We start from the raw sequence: 27,482 nt of genomic DNA, 5'->3' as shown, positions 1-27,482 counted from the left end.
TGGAAATTGTTGTGTATTTCAAGAGGATGCTTTAATGCAGGGATGGGGAACCTTCGGCCCTCCAGCTGTTGTTGAACTACACATCCCAGCATGCCCTGCAACAGTTTTAGCATGGCCAAATAGCAAAACTGTAGCAAGGCATGCTGGTATGTGTAGTTCAACAACAGCTGGAGGGCCGAAGGTTCCCCATCCCTGCTTTAATGTATATTATTCAGCCTACAATATTTTTTAATGGCAAATTTGTGATATTAGTTCCTATTTAAATACATTTTGCTTTAAAGCTGTGCTACTTATTAGGTAATTCTTTTTTTATTGTGCTCTCAATCACATTCCCCCTCCGACACCCAGCTATCAGACAGTATTACCATTTCTCAGTTCCAGGTCTGCCCTCTTGTGTGTTACCTTGCTGTCATAGTCTGCTGTGTAATGCATCCTACTTAGCTGGGTTATGTTCTACCATTAGCCAAACAGCCAATCAGATACTTTTCTTCCAAACCTGAGCTGGATGCATTCACACTAGAGGTGACCCAGGAAAAACCCTGAGCAGGGTTGTGGACCCGGGATGTTTCTATTCGCACACAGCAAAAACCTGGATCAATGCGCATTCACGGCAAAAACCTGAGTTTTTGCTGTATGTCTGAAAAAGGTATAACTGAATCTCCTTAATATTACTGGACCCAAAACAGTAGCGAAGTCCTTTTAGTACAGTCACAGCTTCTAAAATGAACAAATTCATAGTATCTATCTCAAAACCAAATTTCAGTATAACCCTAGCATCCAGCTCTTCCCTATTTCACATCAGCCTTTTATAAGAGCATGATCAAGCATATGTTACATTATCATGAGGCCATTCTACTACCCTAGAGAATGGAAATTGGAATTGTTTTCTCTTAAGTGCAAATGACTTCAGTGAAGGAAAGAAAATCAATGCTTATCAGGAGATATTTGTCTAGGAACATGTGTGCCTAATGATATTATTCAGTTCTTACCCCCTGATAAATGTTCCAAGGGCTAACATTAAAACCACACCTCTGCATTAAGGCCTCATTAAGTTCCACTTGAACACTGATTTCCAATAACTCAAACTTGATTCTCCTGTTACTCGTGTGACCGTTGAGTGATCCTTATTGTATTTTTAATGTGTACATTCCTGATATAGGAATTGATATCTGAAAGTCTTATTTAACAGTGCTTTAGTCTTAAGTGTATTGTATTGTTTTATATTGTCATGCATATAGTACAGATGTGATGTGATGATTGCCTTTTTAAAAAACAAATAAAGAAATCAGTTTAAAACAGGGGTCAGGGAACTTTTTTACCTTTTACCCCAAAATATATTTCGATACGCTGACGTTACTCCCTTGATTTGAAAGGAAGGAGATCATATATTATTGTGCATATATACTGGTTATCACTGTTTATATGGCATTTCTGAGATACAGAGTGTGTGTGTGTGTGTGTGTGTGTGTGTGTGTGTGTGTGTGTGTGTGTATATATGTATATATATATATGTGTATATATATATATATATATATATATATATATAAATTTATTTGATTGTTTTCGCCAATTATTTTTTGGCAATGAATGGGTTAATTAACACTTTCTCCCCAAAACACCAGAACGAATGTAAGAAAGATGGATGAGGGAGGAAGGGGGGGGGACACGACTTTTAGGAGACAGATGGCCACATCCTCACCTCAGTAATGTCAGTGGGAATTTCCCACTGTTATTTGGGCCACTGTCTGATCCTGCGGAACTCCGTCAGCGGTCAGCCACAGAACACTTCAAGTTCTGTGTGTGGGTTTGTGGGTTGCGTGTGGGAGGACAGGACAGCGCAGGATGGACGGGCGTGAGGAAGCGCAGTGTGACATCAGCACATCACGCTGCGGCCAGGAACACAGCGCAGGGCAGGCAGGAGGGAGCGCGGTGTGATGTCAGCACGTCACATTGTGAGCCGGCCGGTGCTTGACGGGGCTGTGTCTCGGCAGCGTGACCGTCCATTATAACCAGGAATTTCATTTTTACCCCATTCGGGGTAATTTACCCCTGTTCCCTGACCACTGGTTTAAAAGGGAAAAAAAAAAAAAGTTTATTTGTTTTCCCAAGCAGTGACAAACCAAAACGGATTTAGTTTTGACCAATAAGAAAGTAGGCGGAATTTATATAGTCAGTGATATTTTTTTATTTTTTTTTAGGGGTAAGACACAATTTGCTACTTTAATAGACCATGCAGCTAAGTCATGCTGTTTGTTGCAACGCTGTACCTAAGTACCTAAAGATAATAATAATATTATTTTGATTTGATTTATGTGGTTCAGCTATCATTTATAGACCAATTGCTAGCTTCTGAATCCCAGAGGTAGTATCACTGTAGGTAGCCAGGAGGGAGGAAGTGAATGAGCTTAGCAGGGGAGGTTCTTTTCTTTTACTTTACTTTTCTGCTTGTCAGTTTGCCAAGTCTATTCATGTCACTTCCCTTTTTTGAAATGTGGTAATTATTTTATGTCTCCTTGAAACAAGTTCTGACATCTTTACTCTAAAAAGAGAACCACCTCTGCAACGCAAAACTTGTCAGGTGCTTTTCCCCAGCAATAAATACATTTAAAAGGCGAGTATCTTTTTAACTCTAGTATATGCATGTGAGCATGTATGCTGTCTTCTCTATTACTCATATATACTGAAAGTAGGCTCAGAAGGGTCACAAATGCCCTCCATTAATCCACCGTATACACTTCCTAATGCCAGCTGGAAACCATCCTAAATCTTCCCACTGAGTTGATATTGTTCAGCTTTAGGGGTACATACAAATGGAAACACTGGTTAAATGTGATAAACACTACATTTAATTATTATTTTTTTCATGTCACATTTGGAGAATGTTTTAAAGGGATGCAGTCAATATACCGCCTGTTGGATTCCCGTAGTTCAGGATACCGACACCAGAATCCCGAAAGCCGGCATTATACTGATGTCCGGAATACCGACACCAAACTGCTATTCCCAATCGGTTAGTGGGTCCACACCACATACCAAGTAGTAATAGATCCTGTGGCGAATCGCCGGGATTCATTCAGACGGATGCCGCTGTTGGTATAGTGACAGCTGGCATCCTGTCTGCCGGGATTTCATATGTATTCAGTTTTAAATGCACTAAGCAATACATTTCAAATCTTCACTTCAACATTCATTGGGGCAGTTTCATTAGTGCATACAGTAAGGGTGTGTACACACGGTGAGATATTTTCTTTCGATTTTGACTATATAGTCGAAATCGCAAAAAAAGTTAGTGCAGATCGCAAGGTGAAAGTCACCTTGCGATCCCGATGCGCGGTCGGCATCGCAAGAAAAGATAGACTGTGCAGGCAAGTCAATCCTTACTAGATCGGTGTACTATCTAGTTCATCTCACATGTCAATGACATCTCACATAAGCCAAAATCTCACATAAGCCAAAATCGTAAGCACACATAGTCCATATCTCAAGAAAAGTTAGTCAAAATCTGTATTATCTGGGCTCCAGGGAGTTCAAGGGAAATCGCAAGTAAAAATCGGGCATAGCAAGGATCTCACCGTGTGTACACACCCTAAGCCAGTGACTTGCCCATAGCGTGCATTTACCATGGAACCCCCACCTGAGGAGCAAACAGAAATTTGTGTTAAGCAGTGCCTCCAGCGCTAGATGCGAGAATACCATAGGCGGTAATTGCATCGCTCCGGCCATTTAACCTTACATCTATGACTTACTGCTGAAAATTACTGAACAGCTCCAGGCACTTAATCCAGGAGCTAAAATGTAGCAGTAAACCCCATGGCTAATTGAATCTGCCCCATTGTGGCCAAACACAGGTCAGATGCATTCAGACAAGCACTTACCAAGGCAAAATGATGGGTGTGTGTAATAGTTGGCGACTTTCTGGCTGCTCCCTCTGGGAGGTCAGCAGAGCGTGGGATGTGGTGCAGCAAAGGTGGGTGGTGCAGGGTCGTGATGGTGAGATTGCATCATTGTGGCCCCACCTGTACAGTGCCAAGATTACCAGCATCGTGAAGTGGGGACATGGCTACAATGATGTGAATCTGTGTAAATTGTGTCATCAACGCTAGGACTGCCCACACATCTAACACATATACATTCACCTATGTAGTAGTCTGCATAATATACATGTCTTCCTCTGGCAGTTCCATGATGTCACTAGGGATTCTGGATAATGAGAAAACCCTGGGGAGGTCAGTCACTGGCAACAAAGAGAAAAGAGGCAGCAGCTGCAGGAAGCAGCACAGAGCATGGGGAGGCAGTATGGAGCAGCGGGAAGGCAGCACGAACCAGGGGAAAAGATGGGATACATGGAATGGGGGTGACGAGCACTACAGAGCAGGAGTGAGGTAGCATGGAGCATGAGGCAGCAGTATGTACTGTGGCAGGGGGGAAGGCAGCAGCTGCATGGGGAGGCAGTACGGAGTATGGGGAGGCAGTATGTATCAGGAGAAAGCAACACAGACCAGGGGGTGGGTTGGGGAAGAAGTGTTGTCCAACCAAAAAACTAAATTTTATAATTTGTGCTTTTAAAAAAAACGTCAGCAGAACAACAGTTCAGTAAAATCAGAAAGTTGGTCGAGAAGCTATATACTTTTGCAAGATATTGGATATAATGTTGTTGAATGTATTCAACTCCCAGGTATAACAATAAGGCTTTCTGGAATTGAGAATGAAATATAAAACAGTTTAGTGTGCTCCGTAGTGAGTAATCTAGCTACATGTTAATTTAGTAGCGCATACTGAACCCTTAGTACTGTAGGTGATACTAATTTTCATATTCTACTAAAATTCCACCAGGAAGGACCAGAACTACAAGGTCCCATATAAATTTGGAAGCAGCAGTAAAAAAAGGAAAAAAAAAAAGGAATATGTCATTTGTTTTTAATTTTGCCCTGACTTGCATTATTTAAAGAAAATCTCCGTTTACATACTATGAACAGTGCAATATTTTTATCTTATCACTTTGGACTTCTAAAGAAATCACAGTTTGTGTAGAGGTAAAGGTGTGTTATAAAGGCGAGCCATTATTACCGTCATGTTCCTCATGTATGTATGATAATGCATGAATTATTTGACACATATACTGTACATGGGCTGATCAGGCACATAAGCATTACTTATCGTACCCAAACGCTCCAGCTTTAGATGCATACAGTGGCTAAATCCGTGCAAAGTACTGGGCGGCACACCGAAATGGCAGTGCACAAACAGCCAACTTTTTATAAATTTCTGCTCACCATCTCAAGAAGGTGAAAGCAGAAATGCAGTTGTTCCAGATTGAGACAATTGAATAGCTCAATCGGGAGCCTATTAATTATGGGTACCAAAAAGACAGCTGAATTCGTCCCTGAGAGTGACATGGCATGAATCGTGGTAGACACTAATCAAGGTCACAACCATCCCCACTATTGCAGGAGACTGAGAACATAGTTGCTGCACACACTGTATCTTTAGATAAGTAGTATGTAGGTTGTCAGACTAACTACCTTCTTCATCACAGCAGTTGTTCTCTGGGACAACTGTTATGTTAAAATGTCTGCACAAATGTATATTCTGAAACCATTACTTATTCGCCACAGTTCAGTAGCTACTAGTCTGTGATTATATGATATGTGGTCCCCTTTTCTGCATTAAGGGCCTAATTCACAGAATTATGCAAAGCCGATGTTCCACGGAATTAGCAAATTTCGGCAGACTGCACATGTGCTGTGTTCCCATTGCAATGCGTCAAGGAGTCGCTGCTAACCCGCACGCAATGAGGACAAAGTAACTGATGGGAAGTGACCAACTGGGGGTTGTACAACCCTAATGTACAAAAACATAGCGTCTGCGTGACTAGTTAGCGTAGGCATAGGTCTACCCCTCAGACTGATGTTCCTTGTTCTTGCGTATATGCTGCGTATGTGCATGCAATTGCGGATAAGTTGCGGTACCTCCAGTGGACATCTCTTTTCATTTCTAGGCAGCAGCTTCACTTGCTGATATCTGCAGTTGCGTCGCACTTGCATCTGCATTAGCGGACTTCTCTGAATCAGGCCCTATATCACAAAAGCTCACGATAGCATTGAATATGAATTGTTCTCTATGCTAATTTCTATCATTCATAAATAGTATCCAAGTAGATCAACATTATCTGGACTTTGGAATTTAATGCAATACTGTTATAATGTGCAACTAGTTAAAAGTTTTATTATACAGATATATTATTATTATTATTATTATTATTTAATATTACATATAAAGCAACATATCACAAACAAATCCCAAATGCAAAAACAATTCCATACGGAATATACCTTAAATGTGCAGCTAAAGTGAAAGTGAAAGGCGAGCCCGCAGTATGTAAATGAAAGCCGTATTACAGGCAGACATGGATTTTGTTCCTCTGTCCTTTGCAACATAGAAATAATTTATGTCTGCATGACTGGAGCTTCAGTTTGTTTTGTCCTTCACAGCTGTTACAATGTGTAATTCTGAATGTATCACATTTCAGGAAATAAAGCAGGAGAAGCTCTTTCGTAATAGCTTGTGGGCTGAGACGCCAGAGGGGGCTTCTCCTGTTTAACTTGGAATAAACTAGTATCCTGTCCCCTTAATGGAAACATGGGCTCATTGTCTGCATGTGTCCACACTCTACATTACGCCTTGTACATTGCTGTACTGCTGACCTAAAGCAACCCCACATCTCTGCTGTCTCTTCTCTTTCCTGTGTGCAACATCTACATGCTGCTCCCACTAGAGAGAAAAAAACAGCCCTGTTCATTCTTAATTGCTGATGGAAACACTGTCATATTTTCCACAAACCAAGCTTGAAACCATTACTGTACCACCTTCATTAGTTTTTCCACAACATTTTACAGAAATGTCAGGAAACAGCTGCCTCTGAACTGATGAATTGGGCTTAGCACTGTAGCAGTGGTTCTCTGAGGTAGTACATTTTGGTTTCTGGAAGCTACAATGAATGTTTCATTGCTCCGTTCAACAAGCTTGTTTTATATGCAGTTATTCAAGTCTTTTAGACAAGATCTGCTCTGGTGTCTCAGTGGTAGGAGAATTTGTAAGGATTTGGAACTGCATACTTCTAGGAAAAGATTGCTTCCTGCAAATTGCTCAGCTGTCTTTCTTGGACCATGCTCAATAAAGTTCAAGTCTTGCAAGAGACTAAAGGACCTCAATATGTATAGCTTGGAGCAGAAATGGGAGAGCAGGGATATGGCAGAAGCTTTCAAATATATATTAAAAAAATGAACACAGTGCAGCATTCTACATGAAGAAGTATTAGAACATGCACTTTAATCAGTTTCTTTACCCAAAGAAAAGTATATCAGTGTAACAGTGATCCAACAGAGGTGGTAGAGCAGGGGTGTTGGGTAGGATATCCTGGCAGTTGAAATCCTGACGGTCAGGATGCCGACAGAGGCATCCTAACGGATCACAGTATTTTAACTATAATCCTAACCCTATTCTTAACCCACTCCTCCAGCAACCAAAGCCTAACCGTCCCCTCCCACAGCCTAACTTTATTTCCCCCGTACTTACCGTCTGTATCCATCAAGATTCTGTCCATCGGGATGCCGCTGTCGATATTCTGACTGTCGGGATCCTAACCACATCCGGAGCAGGGGTGGGTCTAATGTGGCCTTCAAGTCCATTTTGTACTGGTGCTAGCCCGGCACTGCATCACAGTGATCAAAGTAAACTACTGGACAGCTCCCGATAGCCCTTGCTGCCGGAAGCCAAACAGCCTAACTCATAGTGTGATTGTTGGGTGGAGCCAAGCCTGGGCAGCATTGCAGACCACAGAAGTGAGGGGAGTAAGGGACGAGTTGCGTAAGCAAAGTACTGGGAAATGTGAACTTGCTTAGAAAAGACATTTGGCTAAAACTGAAAAAAAAAATTAAGAATGATATAGGATTCTGAGGTCTTCGGGAACAAACATGGGCATGATGTGTAGTTCTTATCTGCAGTCATCTTCTGTTTCTATGCAACACTTACCAGGATGTACCACAAGCAGAAAAACTCTCTCTCTCTCTCTCTCTCTCTATATATATATATATATATATATATATATTTCTTCCAACTATAGTATAGCCTCAACATCATAAAACTATTTATTTTTCTACATTTACTAGCAACAAGTTAATATGCTAAATCATAATTCTACGCAAACAGAAATTCATAGATCTGCCATCTGTCTTTTTTTTCCAGGTTATTTGCTGGCTCGTTGAGTGATGATGCCGAAATACAGTGACTGAATGCCTACATAGTGTACAGTAAGGTACAGACATTTCTTAAAAGATAATTATAGCCTATTCAAACTTAAGCTTCCCTACCAAAGTGTCCTTGTAAAGGACTTATAACTTTTTAATTGTTTCATGTGCTGTCATTATAGCCTAATCAACATAATTAATAAATAATATGGTAATGTTCTCATTATCTATATCTTAAAATGAGAAACTATTTTAGTCAACAATAATTTTACCAAACTAAGAAAGGGTTAATGTATGTTGATGAAGAAAACAGACATAGGGGGTATCCAATTAGCTGTGAAGAAACATCGGAAGCGAAAAACAGACGTTTTTCACAATTTTTGCTGATGTTTCTCCGATTTTTTCCCCGACGATCATATTGGGATCACCCTTAAAAAATCAATTTTCCCCTGAAAATACACAAGTTCAGTGAACCCTGTGTGTTTTCGGTTCCACAGCACCGTTTTTTCAGGGGTTCTGCTTTCAGGGATTTGTTGAAAAAATCCCTGATAAGCTGCGGCCCTCGCCTGCTTATATGGGCTAATTGGATAGCCCCGGTGATGCAATTACCAGCAGTAACTTACCACGGGTAATTGGATACCCTGCTTAGTACCACAATTATTTGCTCAGAGATACAATGTTATCGCAAAAGAGCATTCAACCTTTTTTTACTGCCCATTTAAGTGTTCCAATGACCATCAAAGATTGACTAAAATATATGGATCATTATAGATACCTTATAGCAGAGTTTCCCAGACTCCGCCATTACAGTCCAGGTTTTAGGGACATCCATTCTTGAGTCCAGATGGTTAAATCGACTGAGGTACTAATTACAGCACTTGTGCTCAAGAAGGGATATCCTTCATAATGTGGACTGTAATGGCACAGTTGGGAAAATCTACCTTATTGGAATAATGAATCACAACAATGTTTCATAATATGTTTGTAAAGACCTCAGTATCAATTTGTAATCCTCTGAAAGTAACCAAATAACAATAATAGCAGGCCCCAAAAGGAACCCATAGAGATTAATCATGTTTTATATGTGTATTAGCAGAAAATTATACCATGCTTAAAGTAAGTAATTTCACATCTATGTGATGTTCCATAAGATACTTATAATATACTTATAAGAAACCATTATTAGACTTGTTTCTGAAGTAATAATTGGTTGTAAAAGATTAAAATGCAAGCATAACTCTTTCAGTGATGTCACAGACAATGTAGCAAAATGATTTGTGCAATTGTCAGCTTTTGGGGTACATGTGCTACTTGCCCAAATGCATTTAATCAATTTATGCTTTTTACTTCTGTATCATTTTGATATAATTTTTCACTTATATTTCTGCATGTCAATTAAAAAATCTCATTTAATAACATTAAATGTTTGTGTTCTTAAAAAATCACCCGTCAGACTTTTTTTTTTATAATGCTCATATAATTTTTTATATGTATATATACATCTATGCAGGGATTTGATTGGTTTATATTAACATAATATTGTGATTTCTTGAGATAAGCAAGGGGTTACATGAAGACTTCCCTGTCAGCTCTTGAGCTGAATCATAGTGGATTAACCATTTCACATCTGCATTAATCTAGATATGTAACCATAGCACTGTGACTAAGAATAACATACAGCTAAAGAAATAAAAAAAAAAGGGAGAAATATCTATAACTATTTTTTTCATTGTAGGATTATCATATTACAGTTAAAACTGTGACCAAACCACACTATACTCATTTAATTTATTTTACAGTGACATAGCATACACATTTTACTTGTTTAAAACCTTTCATTTTAGTCTTTTATTAAACATACAGTATTTGTCATGACTCGACGCCATGCCCAGGTGTACTTTTTGCCAGCCTGTTCCTGCATTTAGTATGTAAGTCCGGGATGCAGGATATAACGGAGTGTGCCGCTCTATGGCCCACTGCCTGCATGCTCAATGGAGTTGTGTATCCCCTACTATTGTGGACAGTAACAGGACAATATATGGTTAAATGCTGAACCTGTCATCTACTATATGTATTTAGGTAATTGTCCCTCTTGTTATATGGTTGTGCCTGTCAGGGAATATCTTTCTAGCCCTGATTTGTTCCCCACAAAATGTCTATGACATGTTTATGTGTGATTGTATTGTATTGTATTGCACTAATGGGTGTAAGGGCTTGTTGTCAAGTGTGTGCCCAGCCAGGTAAACTGTCTAGGACATCTGGCTGTGTGATGTACAGGGAGTCCAAGCTGACACCCCACACAGTCCCCCCCCCCTCTCTCTACTCCCGATCAGGTCAATGACCTCTGACATTACACATGGGTTAAAAGTTACTCAGGTTATGGCCACAGGGCAGCCAACCTTCTTATCACCTTACTTAGATGTCTTTTTTCTGAATGGCCTTTCAGTAGATGACCTGGGGGGTCCACTGGTGTCCCTGGACACATTTAAATATTAGGATTGAAATTCCAACCAATCCCAGAGGCTGAGTTGTCTCCTAACCCCACAAGCATCAGAGGTTTTAAAAGGTCATGCAGAAGGGCTTTTCAAGTTAGTTGAGTGAAGCTCCTGCCTTGTGAGGAGGTTTGGAACGAGGCTGTTGCCAGGAGTCGGGAGATCCTGTCAGACCATTTTGTCTGGAGACCTGGCTCCATGGAGAAGGTCGAGTATACGCAGCTAAGCGTTTGCTCCATCGGGTGCTGTCCAAGGCGTGTGGCTGGTGTGCCGGCTGGAGCCGGGTGATTAGTCAGCACGCCCTACCTTTGGCGGGTAGAGGACCATCAGGCCAAGTGGCCAGGATCAGCAAGTCTTGCAGCAGATCGCCCAGCGGAACCTAATAGCCTTGCAAAGGATTGTGCTCAAGTGCTCTGAGAGGTGACTATTAACTGCTTAGGTGGGTGGAGGGTCCCTTTTGTGTGTTTTTTTCTCTTATATTATCTGTAATTGTTATTAATGCTATGTGTATATATTGTACATATTGTGGTTACGGTTTTTATATTGTATGTTTAGTGTGTATAAAATAAAGGTGCTTTGGTACCTTGCTATTGCGTACTTACTGCTGTGATCCCAGAACCCATAGCAAACCTGGGGCCCGTGCAGAGCTGTGAACGGTGCCATTCTCAAGGCGCAGAGGAGCAATAGGCGAGAATAATGCACATACGAACATGGGGTCGTCACATTATTAACTAAATATTTACACTACTTACTGTCTGTATTAAGGATAAATAGCCTGGCTCCTTTTACAAAGATTCACACAACACCAATAAAAGTCAGGTTTTACAAGTAATTATTTATGAAGAGCCTAGGGGAAAATGTACAAATTTGTTTGGTAGTCTCTCAGGTCTGATTGATAACAGTCCATTCCTGATTGGTTGACCTTCTATAACTCATTCTGTTTGTTACCCAAGTCAGCAATAAACATGATGCTTTAATGCTCGTGGTTATTCAATTGCACTCCCTTTTTCACCTGACAGCCTTGTTAATGTCCATTAAATTAGCCTGTTAAACGGCATTTACATGGATTAACGGGTGTTAAGACACTATATTTTGTCCAGAGGCATAAAAAAAATCCCAATAAGGGCTGCTGGCGGAGGCTTTTAGTGGAATAGCTCCTTGGGATTAATTAGTACACCGTAAAGTATCACGACAGAGTTTCCACCTTAGGGGTATGCTGCTAACATGATTAATATGCTTTCAATAACATTACTACCATGTCGGCATGGTGCAGTTGACATTACATAGTCAAAATTTTCACTAATCGACAGCAAAACTGTTGACTGCAATATATATATATATATATATATAGAAGCATAGGGCCGGCACTCCTCGGTTATGCAGTTACTGCGCTGGTGCCCTCACATGTACAGCTGTACATACATATAGTTTTCAACGTACGGACCAAAAGATCCCTAAGATTTTTCCCACGGGTAAAACATGGCATAGGGTTTGAATTTTGAAATGGCAGTTGTTGATCTGTTTTAATTACATGCCAATGTTTTTTAATAACTGTATTTACTTCTCCTGATTGAGTATTATATTGGGTGATAATCGGTACACGTTCGTTATGTGTCTTAACCGATACCTTATTAAGCAATTTATTACGATCAATTTGTAACACTCGCTCCTTAGTATGAGTAAGTAAATCCATCCCATATCCCCTCGCATGTAATTTCTCTATTAGTAAATCAATTTGTTTTATGGCTGTCTCTTTGTTTGAATTAATTCTCCAAATTCTCAACATCTGTGAATATGGAAGTGAATTTTTTAATTTTGTTGGATGACAACTGTTATATTGCAGTAATGTATTCCTGTCAGTTTCTTTCAAATGCACTGAGGTCTCAAATTGGTTATTAATTAGTTTGATATCAACATCTAAATAATCAATGAAATGTTGACTAATACGAAAGGTAAATTTAATGGGACTCTCACCCCCATTAATATCTTCCATTAAATTACAGAAGGTGTCCTTCGTACCTGACCAATTGGTAACAAGATTGGTAATATGACTCTGGCATATTATTGTATTTTTAGAACTGCTGCCTGTTGTTTATTTGTTTCTATGGTGATGGGAGCACTTGATGATGATGTCATCAGCCGCAGCCGGAAAGGAGGAGGGGTCGTTGGACTCCCGGCGTGGCTGTTTGCACGGGTGATTGTGTATAAAGGTATGTAATATGTGTGTTTTCTTTATAAACCTGACGATAGTGCTTCGGGCACTGAAACGTTGTTATACGCTACTGGTTTCCAGTGTATTTTCTTTTGATAGCTGAGTGCCGCACGTTGAAAACTATATATATATATATATATATATATATATCTATAAGTTTGGAGGCCAAATAGAGCTTCGAAATAAAATATAAAATACATAGAGGACAATATACATTTTTATACTAAGCCAAATAGGAGGCATGATAGTTTTTGCAAGACACAGCTCGAAAGCTCTGTCCAAATAAGCAGTGAACTTGAATAAAGATAAGGTTTTAGGTAGTTTCAGAGGATATTTATTTTACCATCACTAATATAATTAGAAAATGTGGACTTATTTTATTTTTCAGAAGAAGCATATTTATTATTATTTTAGGGTCCACTGAAATAGTATGTTATTTATTTGAAAACCATATTTAAAAAAGTGTGAAAGCTTTTTTATGTGCAGTAACCCATAAATAAGGGACGGTCATCAACCATCGATGGTTTTGCGACAAACGATGGACATTTTTTGATGGGAAGTGTGTGGTATTTTTTTTTTATAAACCATCGATGGAGGCCTACTAACACAGCACCATTGATGCTGTAGCCTAGATGTTGAAGAACATCAGTGGTGGCGGCTCAAAGTCTTAGAATTACGCATGGACAGCATGCAGCCATCAGCGGCTCAAACTTCGATAGGTTTCTGACACTGGATGAAACATAAAATTATAGGAGGCTGCTGAATTGTTTGCACTTCACTTCCCTGTGACTGCTCAGGCTTACAATGATATATGTTTTTATATTTTTGTATAAATTATGTATTGTTTGTTAATGCTTCATACATAGCTACACTTTAACTTCATGATCGACAAAATAAATAATCATTTAAGTTAAACATGTCAATGATTTTAACAAAAGGAAAGCGGTATGTTTTGATACAGCTATTTCATAATTCAGTCAGGTGGCTGTAAGAGGGAGTCACTGTTTCTGTGGAAAGTGAAAGTGATTACTCACAACTTTTCAATCTAAAGCCAGGTACACACTAAACGATTCGGAATTGCCGGCGATGGACGACTATATCGTTGAATGATATAGCGTTCAATGATATAGTGCGTACACACTAAACGTTATCGCTCAACGATAACGTTCAGTGACGTCACCGCTGGTATTCCCGTACATGCAGCTCAGCTCGACATTGACAGGTTATTTTGTGCCTCAGGTTGGTGGCCCAGGACCAATTAAAACTATTTATTGTCAATGTAATAGGCAAAACCAGTGCTGGGGGCTGCCAATCATAAAATATGTGGACAAACAGAAGCAAATCTTGTCCCTCACCACACAACTGACCATAAGGATGACATATAAACATAATTTACTCAATTTAATATTTTTTTCTAAATTTCTCAGAAACTTTTGTCCTAGGGGTGCCGAAAAAACAATTCTGATACTCTTGGGCGCCGTGATTCAAAAAAGTTTGGGAACCACTGGTGTAGGCAAAGGTCCCGATATAGTAGTGTGTGGGCATTCTTAATAAGCTTCCCATGTTTCCTGAAGTTTATCCTGATTACCCCATCCTCCTGGTGGGCGGACATATGCAAATTCAGTGTGGCATGGCAGAAAATCTGTAATTTATGAAAAAACACATCTAGACACTTATGTTTATCCCACTGAAGTTACGCTGCACTATTTCCTTATTTAGTAGCCTGCCTGCGGTATTCAATGGTCCTTTTGATGCCAAGGCACATCTCTGAGGTGACCAACAGGATAGCATTAGGGAAGTTAGCAAATTCAATATTTTTTATAATGCTCTGTATTACTGCAATGTTTTACTTCTGAATGTCAAAATAAACCACAAAGGTAGGAGGGAGCCTGTTCCTGTCAGCAGCTGCCACATTATAAACTCCAAGTAGAAATAGAATTAGCTTTGCTTGTTTTAAAAAAAGGGGGGGGGGGGGAATCAAAGTGAGGTATTGATGAGTTGTATGAATAGCCAGTCAGGCTTAGAAACGATGAAAAGGATCAAAGAAGAAGGCATGAATGTTTTACATTTTTATGTTGCAACTTCAACCACAAATCAAAGGTTTTATGGAACAGATCAACTTCAAATTCCAACCTCAACATCTTCCTACTGGAAGTCACCTGGTCCAGAATCATTCTACGCCAATGTCCCAGAACAAACAATGAGTGCTAGTCAGGTTTGGTGACTTTAACGTAAATGACTTTTCTGACCGTTTTATTAGCTAGTGCTCCGGACTTCAGGTGGTGAGACAAAATTCAGGTACAAAATAAATCCCTTCCCGAGTAAGACTTTGCTTTCACTACAATTTGTCACTCTGGCAGTATGAGGACAAACTTGTAAGGTGTTAGAATCTTCTGTTTTCATCAGTAGAACTGCTATGTTGGTGTTTTTAGGTCTGAAGTTCATGCCGCTTCCTTTCCCTGCTTCCTTCCTACATTGAATAGGTGTAAATATGTATTTGTTATAAATGAGAACCTGCAAGCCAAGCCACAGTGATGACTATATTTACCAAAGGGATGTGAAAATCTACCATTTAATACTTAACCCCATGACCATTCAGAGAGTTCAACTCTGTTATGGCAAATGGCAAGGTGTACCATTTATAATACAAACACAGAAGGAAGCACATGTTCTGAGATTCAAGAGAGTATTGGTGAACATATAAATATTAGCAATAACCTGATCCATCACTGAATATTCACGGCAGTTGAACAGAGAATTACATATATTTATGGCTAAGTACAACTGCACTTATTGGGCGGAATTCAAATCTTTTATTGCCCCCGATCTCCCGTCTAAAGTGACGGGAGATCGCGGGGCGATATTCTAATGACCCCCATTTTCGCGCTGATCGCACACATAAGAGTCGGGTTTAGCCGCGTAAAGCAGCTAAACCCGACTAAAGACATGGGCGCGATCGTGAAAAGTCCCGTTTGGGCGTCCAAACGGGTCACTTTTCACGCATTTCAGCTCGCCACCCCTGAAATGCTGGTATCGCGACCATCGGCAGTAACATTTGAATACTGCCGGCGGGCGCGATGGGGGCGGGAGGGGGCAGAAAAGATTTGAATCCCGCCCATTAAATGAAATGCAACAATTATCTGCGGTGCTTACAACAGGGTTGTAGCAGTGCCCAGGGCTACTCAGTTGCAGTCTGCAGTTAACCCGCAGGGTGCAATTACTGTAGATTGAGGTACAAACAGAGATCTACAATAAGTAGGGCTTTCTGTCCTTACCACAACCTGGAATTTATGGATTAAAGCGCATTTGCTGTAGATTTATCACGGGAGGAAATAGGCTTTTAATTGAATAGCTCCAGGTATTAACCTCAAGGCTATAAACCCGCGGCAAGCAACATGGCTTATTGAATATGCCCCTAAATGTAGGTTATAGAATATTCAGTAAACGAAGAGTGACACAGTTTATAAATCATAATTGTGCAGAAACAGTTGACATAAGAGCAAAACTTTGTGTTATAATAACTGAATGCACCTACAAATTGAGTCTAATTTATCTTTAAGGTTAATATAGATGTGTCCCCATACATCTAGCCTCAGTATGCCACGCAGCACGAGATGCCTGGTGCAAGTGAGCCGCCAGGTTCCGTGCAACTCTGCTAGAGTTGGGCCTCTTTCTTTTGCCAAGAAATGTGTCTTAGTCGCAACACGATGTGGTTAGAATGCACCAGGAGACTGTGCTGATTAATTGATATGCAGCATTTTTATATCTGTGTGCGGCTGAGTCCATTAGTGAAGCACAAAGGAACTTGGCATGGAGAAAAGATGCGGCCGCTGCATTGTGGCACTTGGTATGCAGATTCAGAGACTCAGTCGCACACAGATATATACAATTAATCTATATAAAATGAATCTTCTGGTGCATACTAGTTGCATTACATTGCGACTAAGATGCATTTTCTGCATAAAAGATGCAAACAGACAACTGACGCTAGCAGAGTCTCACGGGACCTGGCTCAACGAGAGGGGCTGTTTTCCGCAACTGCAGCAATGATGCATGAGGACACATCTGTATAGCATTAAATTGTGTTTTAATTATTCATTTTTAGCAGGACTTTTCTGCACGCATGCTAACATCATATGTAATAAGTTGTACAGAAATATGATATACAGATCACATTTGTTCATGGTGATGGTGTAGCTAGTATAGTAATAGGTAAACAAACACGGGTAGACATAAATTCTTTTTATTTTATCAAAAGGCAGCAAGATAGGGTAAAATTAAAGGTATCGGTCGTGCTCTGCATACAAGGTCAGGAAAGATTTACTGTATATATTTACACACACACCTTAGTGGAGGCATTTAGGGACATATTCAACAGGTAGCCTGTTAACTGTATGACAGCAGTGTAAGCTGTATGATATATAAGCATGTGAAATACAACTGAGAGGCGAATGTAAAAAGTGATGTTAATCTTTAAGAACATTGCTTAATATCTTTCAGAATGGATCGGTTAGATAATAGTTTGGGTGCTATTCATCAAGAAAGTGCAAATGTGCAAATACTTCTAACAGCCAGTTATACATTTATAGTCATTATTCAACATGCACTAAATCAATCAAAGCTAACTGCTGATTAGATGTTACTGGTTATCGCACCTTGCACTTTGTAAGCAAATAAACCATATTATCTCAATAAAGACAGTAAAATAATGGCAATGCATACAGGTCAACATCACCTCTTCATTGCAATAAAATTGTCTGTTACAATTCTGTGAATTTCTACAGTGGTTACTTGAAACAATTGTATTGATTACAAATACCTTATAATGATTAAACTCAGTCTATCGTTAAGCTCTAACGACATTCAGGAAAACACTATTGTGTTTGGGAATAATAATATGTACCTGATATCAGTTCTGAGGAAGGTGGTTTCTTAGAAGATAAATATTGTTCTCTTTGTTTTTCCTTCACGGTACAAAGTCATCTATGGAGACAAAAAAGGGTATTCGTATAATTATATCACCATTTATTTACAGGGTATTAATTTACAATGGCGTCTACAGCACCATACAAAGTGCTTACAAAAAGTACAATATCTGCATAGGTCTTTTAGACGGGTGTGGGTTGATAGATAGTGTCTAGATAGACAGTCAATAGATAGACACCCTATGTTACACAGACTTTAGGTCGACAGGGTCAAAAGGTCATCAGGGTCAGAAGGTTGACATGAAAAAGGTAGACAGTACAAAAGGTCAACAGGGTCAAAAGGTCAACATGAAAATGGTCGACACAAAAAAGGTAGACACCATGTTTTTTGCATTTTTGTGGTTTGTGTGGATAGTTTTGTCATCTGGGACCACCAGTTGTAGAAAGGCATACCCTTGCGGGGCTCCGTGGCTTGCCACAAGGTTATGACCAACTCTATGCCGACATGGATAGAAAAGATATGCAATAGTCCAAAAACATGTTAAATAAAAAACAAAAAAACATTTGTCTATCTTTTTTATGTCGACCATTTTCATGTTGACCTTTTGACCCTGTCGACCTTTTGTACTGTCTACCTTTTTCATGTTGACCTTTTGACCCTGTCGACCTAATGTCTGTCTAACATATGGGGGGAGATTCAAATGTTTGAAAATTTGGTTGGGTGTCTGTTTTTTCCTGTCTATTAGACTCTCAACTGACTTTTCAAACATTTGAATCTCCCCCATGGTGTCTATCTATTGACTATCTAACTAGACACTGTCTATCTGTCAACCAGATACCCTTTTAGACAAAGCGCTATTACACAGGTTACAGAAACCCTATGTTACACAGGTTACAGAAACCCTATGTGATTTATCCAGAATAACTGACACCATGATGTGCATCATTTCTTATCATACAAGATTGCTTTATCAACACTGACATTATGACATCTCTGTTTATACATAGTCTACGCATATGTTAATTTTTAAACATGTACATGTATATATAGACTAAAGCATTTTAGCCACAGGTAAAACATTGATTATCCAGCACTTGATGGTCCAGTATCTCTTTCAATCCAGACACATCAGGCACCAGGGAGACTGAGGCTGCGTGTGGGAGGAGTTTAGGCTGCGGGAGGGCTCAGTCAGGCTGAGGGAGGTTTAGGTGCGGGGGGGGGGGGGGGGGGGAGTGCGCTGCAGGAGGGCTCAGTTAGAGGGTGGGAGGGAGTCAGGCTGCAGGAGGTTTACAATTAGGTGGTGGGGGGCTGGAGGTTAAGACATCGGGATGATCATTTATTAGTGTGGGCCCCCATAAACCGTAATCTGGCTCTGCCCACTTAAAGGATTCTGCCTCAATCTTCCTGATTAGGATATCTCTATCCAGTGAAAAGGAAAGTTATAAGGTAGGTCCAATTTACCCGTCGATGGTGTCCACAGCAACTAACGGGTGTTGAAGGGGCAAATTTTGTGCTCATGAAACCCCTAGTCACAACTATGGTGGCCAATCCCGGGACAGGGATCGGGATCGGCGGGATCCCGGGATTTAGGCCCAAAAATGGCCGGGATTCAATCCCAGGATTGGAAGCTCCAATCCCGGGAATTGAGGGATCAGCGTTGAGCGTCCACAGGACGCTCAAACGCTGCCCGGCTTCCTGCTTCCGGGTCCCCAGCACAGCGTGAGAGGTCACGCTGCGCTGTCAGCTGCTGGTAGGAGCCGCCAGCAGCGTTCAGAAGATGTTCCCCTCCCGCCCGCCCCCAGTATATGGTGAGTTATATGTGCGGGGCGGGGTGGGGTGAGGGGGCGGCCACCTAGGAAAAAGCCAATCCCGGGTATCCCGGGAATCCCGGCATTGGCCATTTTGCAATCCCGATACCCGGGATTGAAAAAATGTCCCGGGATTGGCTTCCCTAGTCACAACATTATCGTTTGCCCCCCATGACGTCACTGCCCCCTTCATATCGGGTCTGGCCCTGATGCCTCCAGGCTGCCAGAACAACCCCAATCTAACCCCCATTACCTTCCACACAACTATTAACGGCCTACTGCCCCCCCCCCCCCCATGCTACTAGTTGCAAAATAAAAAATATATTTGTCAGAAAATACAAATGAATCACCTGGTCTCATCTGGCCAGTGGCCTAGCAGGGCTTTCATGCAGGAGAGCCTGCTATGCTGCCTCTCCGCAAGTGGCACCTCTAGGCATGAGGTGAATGGGTAAGTGCAGTAAGTGGCGGCATAGCCCCCTAGCTCTACATGAAAGCTAGTGTCCCGCATGCTGGGTTCTGTGGTATGAACAGTCCTCCTCCTGTCAAACCTCTTCCGCCGCACTGTTAACATTTTCTGCAAATAGAGTATAGCGCCCCTTTAGCTTTTATATCCTACACTGAGGGTTTTTTCATGTGATGACATTTGCATGCCCTTTTCCTGCCTGATTACACTGAATGTTGAGATCCTGCCACACAACTGTAATTCCAGCTATGTGCATGGAATTACAAATGCCAGGCTGTAAATTAAGCATTTTTTCAAGGACTGGTACCAACTCATAATACACAACACATGTCTCCACAATACTATTTGCTATAAAACATGAAAACAAGCAGGCAATGATAATGTTTCGCTAACCAGTACATGTAAACAGTGCTCCAAATCTACATTTTAACATATAAGAAAACATATGCTTTGGCTTCAGACTTGTAGGCTTTGAAACATCACAAGACTTTCCAGGAAACTCATCTGGATTCAGTCTATGCAGGACATTTCAGAAGTTTGGAATTATTACAAGGGATTCGTTATTATCTTTACAAACCCAAAATACCAGGAGATTCCTCCATTTTTTTGCACTTTAGCTCTCCCCAGGCGGTCTGAAGATTTCAATGAAAAAGGAAAACAGCCATAATTTGCATTCCAAATGTTCCAAACTGAGTCTTTTCCAATCTTATCTAGAGAATGTGCAGATTTCTAGCAAATAGCTAGTAGAGAAGCCCAGTTTTGTAATTCATCCCTTTTCGCAGCTGGCCAGAAAGCCGGAACATGACTTATTTTTCCTGGTAATAATTGTTTTCCTTTGTTCATAGCAAAATGTATTTTTCCCTTCAACCTGCCAAAACTGGCTATGTACATAACTTGGTTTTAGAGGATCTATAATACAGTCTTTTGAAAATTATATTATCACTAACACACTGATCCCATTACATACATTAAAGCGACACCGAACTGAAACAGATCCTATTCTGAAAACAAGTTTGTAGCACTCTCTTTTGCTGAGTAAACAAAGTGTACCAACATACAGTACCTGAAATTGTCTACAGGTCAGAGAAGTTTCTCTGTCCTCCTGACCTGGCCACATGGACACTACTGTATTGGAAAATGTGTGTAACAACAGAAAAACAATATAAGTACCCCCTATATTTTACTGACCCTTGGCTCACAGTATACTATACAGGGATGCAAATTGCCCATAATCACCCCAGCCGTGCCCATAGATTCAGCTGTGTGCAGAGTTGTACATCTTTGTAAGCAGGTCTCCACTATTCATACGCTTGGTAACAAATCATCATCAGTGCACCAGTCCGATTTATACTTATACCTATATCCAATTACAATTATAACCATAAATTCACTTGTAATCATTTAACCATCTAGCGCTCATTTTACATTCTATCCTTGGTACAAAGATACATCTGACAACAGGCATACTTATGCTTCCAGCCAACTACGCATAGCCTGAAATTGTCATCATGCCCTCATTTATTTATTTATTTATTACCAGTTATTTATATAGCGCCCACATATTTCACAACGCTTTACAGAGAATATTTGGCCATTCACATCAGTCTCTGCCCCAGTGGAGCTTACAATCTATGTTCCCTACCACATATGCACCACACACATTCACGCTAGGGTTCATTTTAACCTACCAGTATATTTTTTAATTGTGGGAGGAAACCCATGCAAGCATGAGGAAAATATACAAACTCAACACAGTTATGGCCATAGTAGGAACTGAACCCATGACCTCAGTGCTGTAACGCAGTAATGCTAACCATTACACCATCCGTGCTGCCTATTGCCTATTTGAGAACACCCCAGTACAAGTGGAGAAGGGAGTGAATTGCGCACATCTCTGCATATTTTTGCCCATAGATTGTAAGCTTGCGAGCAGAGCCCTCCTACCTCTATGACTGTTTGTTTTTACCCAGTTTTGTCTTCTAATTGTGTCCAGTTGTAAAGCGGAATTTGCTGCACTATATAAGAAATGTAATAAATAAATAATAATAATAGCCAGGGCCAGCTCCAACGCTACTGGAAAAGTGGGCGTGGTCTCGCAACTTCCTATTATCAGATTATAAATAAATATATTCTCAAACCCCCTCTACACACACACACAATTAGCAGCCTTACACATAACAGCCACAGTAGTGTTCCTTACACATAATGGGGGCCATTCCGAGTTGATCACTCACTGCCGATTTTCGCAGCGCAGCAATCAGGTGAAAAAACGGCATTTATGTGCATGCGTATGGCCCGCAATGCGCACGCGCGATGTACGGGTACAAAGCTCTTTGTGGTTGTGGTTGTGCTCCGGTTCTAGTGAAGTTTTCCTTCGCACTGGGGGCCACAAGAAGATTGACAGGAAGGGGGCATTTCTGGGTGTCAACTGACCATTTTCAGGGAGTGTTTGCAAAAACGCAGGCATGGCTGGGCGTTCGCTGGGCGGGTGTATGACGTCAAATCCGGACACGAATAGGCTGAAGTGATCACAAGCGCTGAGTAGGTTCAGAGCTACTCGGAAACTGCACAAACTCTTTTTGCAGAGCTCGGCTGCACATGCGTTCGCACTTCTGCTAAGCTAAAATACACTCTACAGTGGGTGGCGGCATAGCGTTTGCACGGCTTCTAAAAACTGCTAGCGATCAATCAAATCGGAATTACCCCCAATGTCTCCAGTATAGTGCCAAATACACATGATATGCCCTGCAGCAGTGCCAGATACACATGATATGCCCCCCAGCAATGTCAGATACACATGATATGCCCCCAGCAGTGCCAGATACACATGATATGCACCGCAGCAGTGCCAAATACACATGATATGCCCCCAAAAGTGCCAGATACACATGATATGCCCCCAGCAGTGCCAGATACACATGATATTCCCCGTAGCAGTGCCAGATACACATGGTATGTCCCCCAGCAGTGCCAGATACACATGATATGCCCCCAGCAGTGCCAGATACACATGATATGCACCGTAGCAGTGCCAGATACACAGAGCCGGATTAAGAGGGGGGCCCCGGGGATAAGTACCCTGGGCCCCCCTTTTTAAAAGGGCCTCCGCTGCCGCCACAGATCGGATCTCTAGTCCGATCTGCGGTGCTGCGCTCCCGGGAGCCGGCGCGGCGGGTCCACATGCAGGGCACCTGTGCAATCTCTGTCCCTACTCCCTCGGCGGCTCAATACTGCGCGGCTCACTGCATTAAGATGCTGGCGGCAGCGGCGCCGCACACAGGGAGTGTATACAGGAAGGACAGCTGAGCGACGGCTCAGCTGTCCAATCATCTGTGGAGCAGCAGCCTGTGGCTCAGCAATTGGCTGGGCGCGCAGGCTGCAGGGAGGACAGCGTGTGGAGCCAGCCCGCACCCCTATACGTTAGATGGCGACCCACCATCATCAGAGCAATAGTAAGAGCAGTATTAGGTTCTGGGTTATTAATATATATATATATATATATATATATATATATACTTACATATAGCCCGGCACTACTCAAATGGTAAATGCGCCCCGGTGCCTCCAGTATATATATATATATATATATATATATATATACACACACACACACAGTATCCGGAGGTGCGGCACTCCTGGCAGCTTGGAAAATGACTTTTATTCCGTCATTTTCATCAGGTATGAAAATGACGGAATAAAAGTCTTTGAAACGTTGTCTTCACTTGCTGCTATACAGACATTTTTCTCCAAGCCACCGGGAGTGCCGCACCTCCGGATACTGTATGTAATATATTGTGAGGGCCCCCGGTGCATTTGACTGTTTATTGGGAGAGCCAGGCAATATGGACATATACAGAGATAGATAGATAGCTATATAGATAGACAGATATATAGATAGACAGATATATATATGTGTGTGTGTGTGTGTGTGTGTGTGTGTGTGTGTGTGTGTGTGTGTGTGTGTGTGTGTGTGTGCCCTCCAAATTGGTAGCAATATTTGAAAAGAGACAAGGCGGCACTCAGAGTCTTTGAAGCAATTCACAAAGGTGTATTAAACACTCATCTTATACACCGTTTCCGGGCTTCCCGTGCTGCCCCGCTGGGTCCTTCTCTGCATCTCCGCCTCCTCCGCACCATGCCGGCCACAGCCTCCTCATCCACCGCACCACAGACCACAGCATCCTCAGCACCGCCGCTGCTAAATACTGTAGGTAATCTTACCCTGCTGCCTTTCCATCTCCCTAGTCCCTACTGTACGCCCTTGCTGTCCCTCTCTCCGTCACTCTCCCTGTCCCTACTGTCACTTTCCGTGTCACTCTCCCTGTCCCTGCTGTCACTCTCTGTCCCTATGTCCCTGCTGTCACTCTCCCTGTCCCTCTGTCACTCTCCATGTCCCTGTGTCCCTGCTGTCACTTTCCCTGAATTTTTCCTCATTCCACGTGGCATAATGTGAATTTCGGCTCATTCTTTGTGCTATAATGTGAATTTCGACTCATACCGTGTGCTATATTGTTAAATTGGTCTCATTCTATGTGCTATAATGTGAATTTCGGCTCATACCGTGTGCTGTAATGTGAATTTCAGCTCATACCGTGTGCTATAATGTGAATTTTGGCTCATTCTTTGTGCTATATTGTGAATTTTGACTCCTACCGTGTGCTATAATGTGAATTTCGGCTCATTCTGTGTGCTATAATGTGAATTTCAGCTCATACTGTGTGGTATAATGTGAATTTCCGCTCATACTGTGTGGTATAATGTGAAAGGGGCATCAGTACTAGGTAGTATAAGGGGTCCTACTATTGTGGTGCATAATGTGTATAAGGGGTATATGGTGTTGTAAACTACACTGAAGGACACGCTTCCTTTTGATTGGCCATGCCCCCTTGGAGGCACTTGCATAATTGCAACCTTCACTTTTTCATACCCCAACTTCAAAATTTCCGCTTCGACCACTGTACATAGGTATTATATATACACACACGTATATATTATATATACATACATGTATATTAAAGATTCTTTCAAATTTACCACCGAATTGTAATTTTCTTTGTAGTAATTAAAGATGTTATGATTTTAATTTTAGATTTTAGGGCCCCACTGTCTTAAGTACCCCCAGGCCCTCCGAAGCCTTAATCCAGCTCTGCAGATACACATGATATGCCCCCCAGAAGAGCCAGATACACATGATATGCCTCCCAGCAGTGCCAGATACACATAATATGCCCTCCAGAAGTGCCAGATACACATGATATGCCCCCAGAAGTGCCAGATACACATATCCCCACAGTGCTAGATACATATATGCCCCCAGTGTCAGATACATATGCCCCCACAGTGCCAGATATGCACCCAATGCCAGATACACATGCCCCCACAATGCCAGATATGCCCCCAATGCCAGATACACATGTTCCCACAGTGCCAGATATGCCTCCTAATGCCAGATACACATGTCCCCACAGTGCCAGATATGCCCCCAGTGCCAGATACACATGTCCCCACAGTGCCAGATATGCCCCCAGTGCCAGATACACATGTCCCCACAGTGCCAGCTATGCCCCCCGTGCCAGATACACGTCACCACAGTGCCAGATATGCCCCCAATGCCAGATACACATGTCCCCACAGTGCCAGATATGCCCCCAATGCCAGATACACATGTCCCCACAGTGCCAGATATGCCCCCAGTGCCAGATACACATGTTCCCACAGTGCCAGATATGCCCCCAATGCCAGATACACAAGTCCCCACAGTGCCAGATATGCCCCCTGTGCCAGATACACGTCACCACAGTTCCAGATATGTCCCCAGTGCCAGATATCCCCCTAATGCCAGATACACATGCTCCCACAGTGCCAGATATGCCCCCAGTGCCAGATACACATGCCCCACAGTCCCAGATACATATTTGCCCCAGTGCCAGATACACATGCTCCCACAGTGCCAGATACACATGCCCCCAGAGTGCCAGATACACATGTCCCCACAGTGCCAAGTATGCCCCCAATGCCAGATACACATGTCTCCACACAGTGCCAGATATGCCCACAATGCCAGAGACACATGTTCCCACAGTGCCAGATATGCCCCCAATGCCAGATACACATGTCCCCACAGTGCCAGATATGCCCCCAATGCCAGATACACATGCCCCCACAGTGCCAGATATGCCCCCATTGCCAGATACACATGCCACCACAGTGCCAGATACACATGACCCCACAGTGCCAGACATGCCCCCAGTGCCAGATACACATGACCCCACAGTGCCAGATATGCCCCCAGTGCCAGATACACATGCCCCCACAGTGCCAGATATGCCCCCCGTGCCAGATACACATGCCCCCACAGTGCCAGATATGCCCCCAGTGCCAGATACACATGCCCCCATAGTGCCAGATACACATGCCCCCACAGTGCCAGATATGCCCCCAATGCCAGATACATATGTTCCCACAGTGCCAGGTATGCCCCCAATGCCAGATACACATGTCCCCACACAGTGCCAGATATGCCCCCAGTGCCAGATACACATGTCACCACAGTGCCAGATATGCCCCCAGTGCCAGATACACCCCCAGTGCCAGATACACATGTCCCCACAGTGCCAGATATGCCCCCAATGCCAGATACACATGCCCCCACAGTGCCAGATACATATCTGCCCCCAGTGCCAGATACACATGCCCCCACAGTGCCAGATATGCCCCCAATGCCAGATACACATGTCCCCACACAGTGCCAGATATGCCCCCAGTGCCAGATACACATGTTCCTACAATGCCAGATATGCCCCCAATGCCAGATACACATGTCTCCACAGTGCCAGATACATATATGCCATCAGTGCCAGATACACATGCCCCCACAGTCCCCCCCCCCTCCCCAGTACTGCTCACTGCGCTTCTGCTGTTCTTGGTGGGGTGGCTGCTGCTTTTTTTGAGGGTGGGCAGGAGAGTGCAGTGTGCGCCTCTCCTGCCCCTCAGTCTCCGGCGGCGGCGTCTAGTTCTAATTAGGCACTGGTCTGCAAGCCAATCAATGCTCGCGGTCCGGCAGCCAATCAGGAGCCTTAGCTGCCAGTCCACGAGCTCTTATTGGCTCATGGGCCGGCGTCGGGTAGCGGGTGTACTTGTGGGATGCAGTGCAGCAGTGTGCTACAAGGCAGGCCGTGGGCTGGACCTGGCTCCAGGCTCCAATATGGCGGCCAGAGCTAGCGGCGCCCTTTAAGTGTGGCGCCCTGTTTGGCCGCTCTATTGGAACGTGCCTGGAGCTGGCCCTGATAATATTGCCTATAGGTTTTGCATCAGTCCCACAGAGTAATCTTTTAA

The 27,482-nt window shown here is 42.5% G+C and overlaps 1 protein-coding gene across 7 annotated transcripts in view; it reads right to left on the bottom strand.

Annotated features, from left to right (window-relative positions):
- HIVEP2 (HIVEP zinc finger 2) overlaps positions 1 to 27,482 on the bottom strand; it is a 356,839-nt gene that overhangs the window by 111,000 nt on the left and 218,357 nt on the right. For all 7 annotated transcript variants that reach the window (XM_063917491.1, XM_063917490.1, XM_063917492.1 and 4 more), the window contains one exon: positions 17,854 to 17,933. The gene's annotated coding sequence lies outside the window, so the exon portion shown is untranslated. The remainder of the gene's footprint in view (positions 1 to 17,853; positions 17,934 to 27,482) is intronic.

Source organism: Pseudophryne corroboree, chromosome 4, assembly GCF_028390025.1.
Source record: "Pseudophryne corroboree isolate aPseCor3 chromosome 4, aPseCor3.hap2, whole genome shotgun sequence".
In the NCBI taxonomy this organism is placed as follows: domain Eukaryota; kingdom Metazoa; phylum Chordata; class Amphibia; order Anura; family Myobatrachidae; genus Pseudophryne; species Pseudophryne corroboree.
This window is presented reverse-complemented; position numbering and strand designations above follow the sequence as displayed.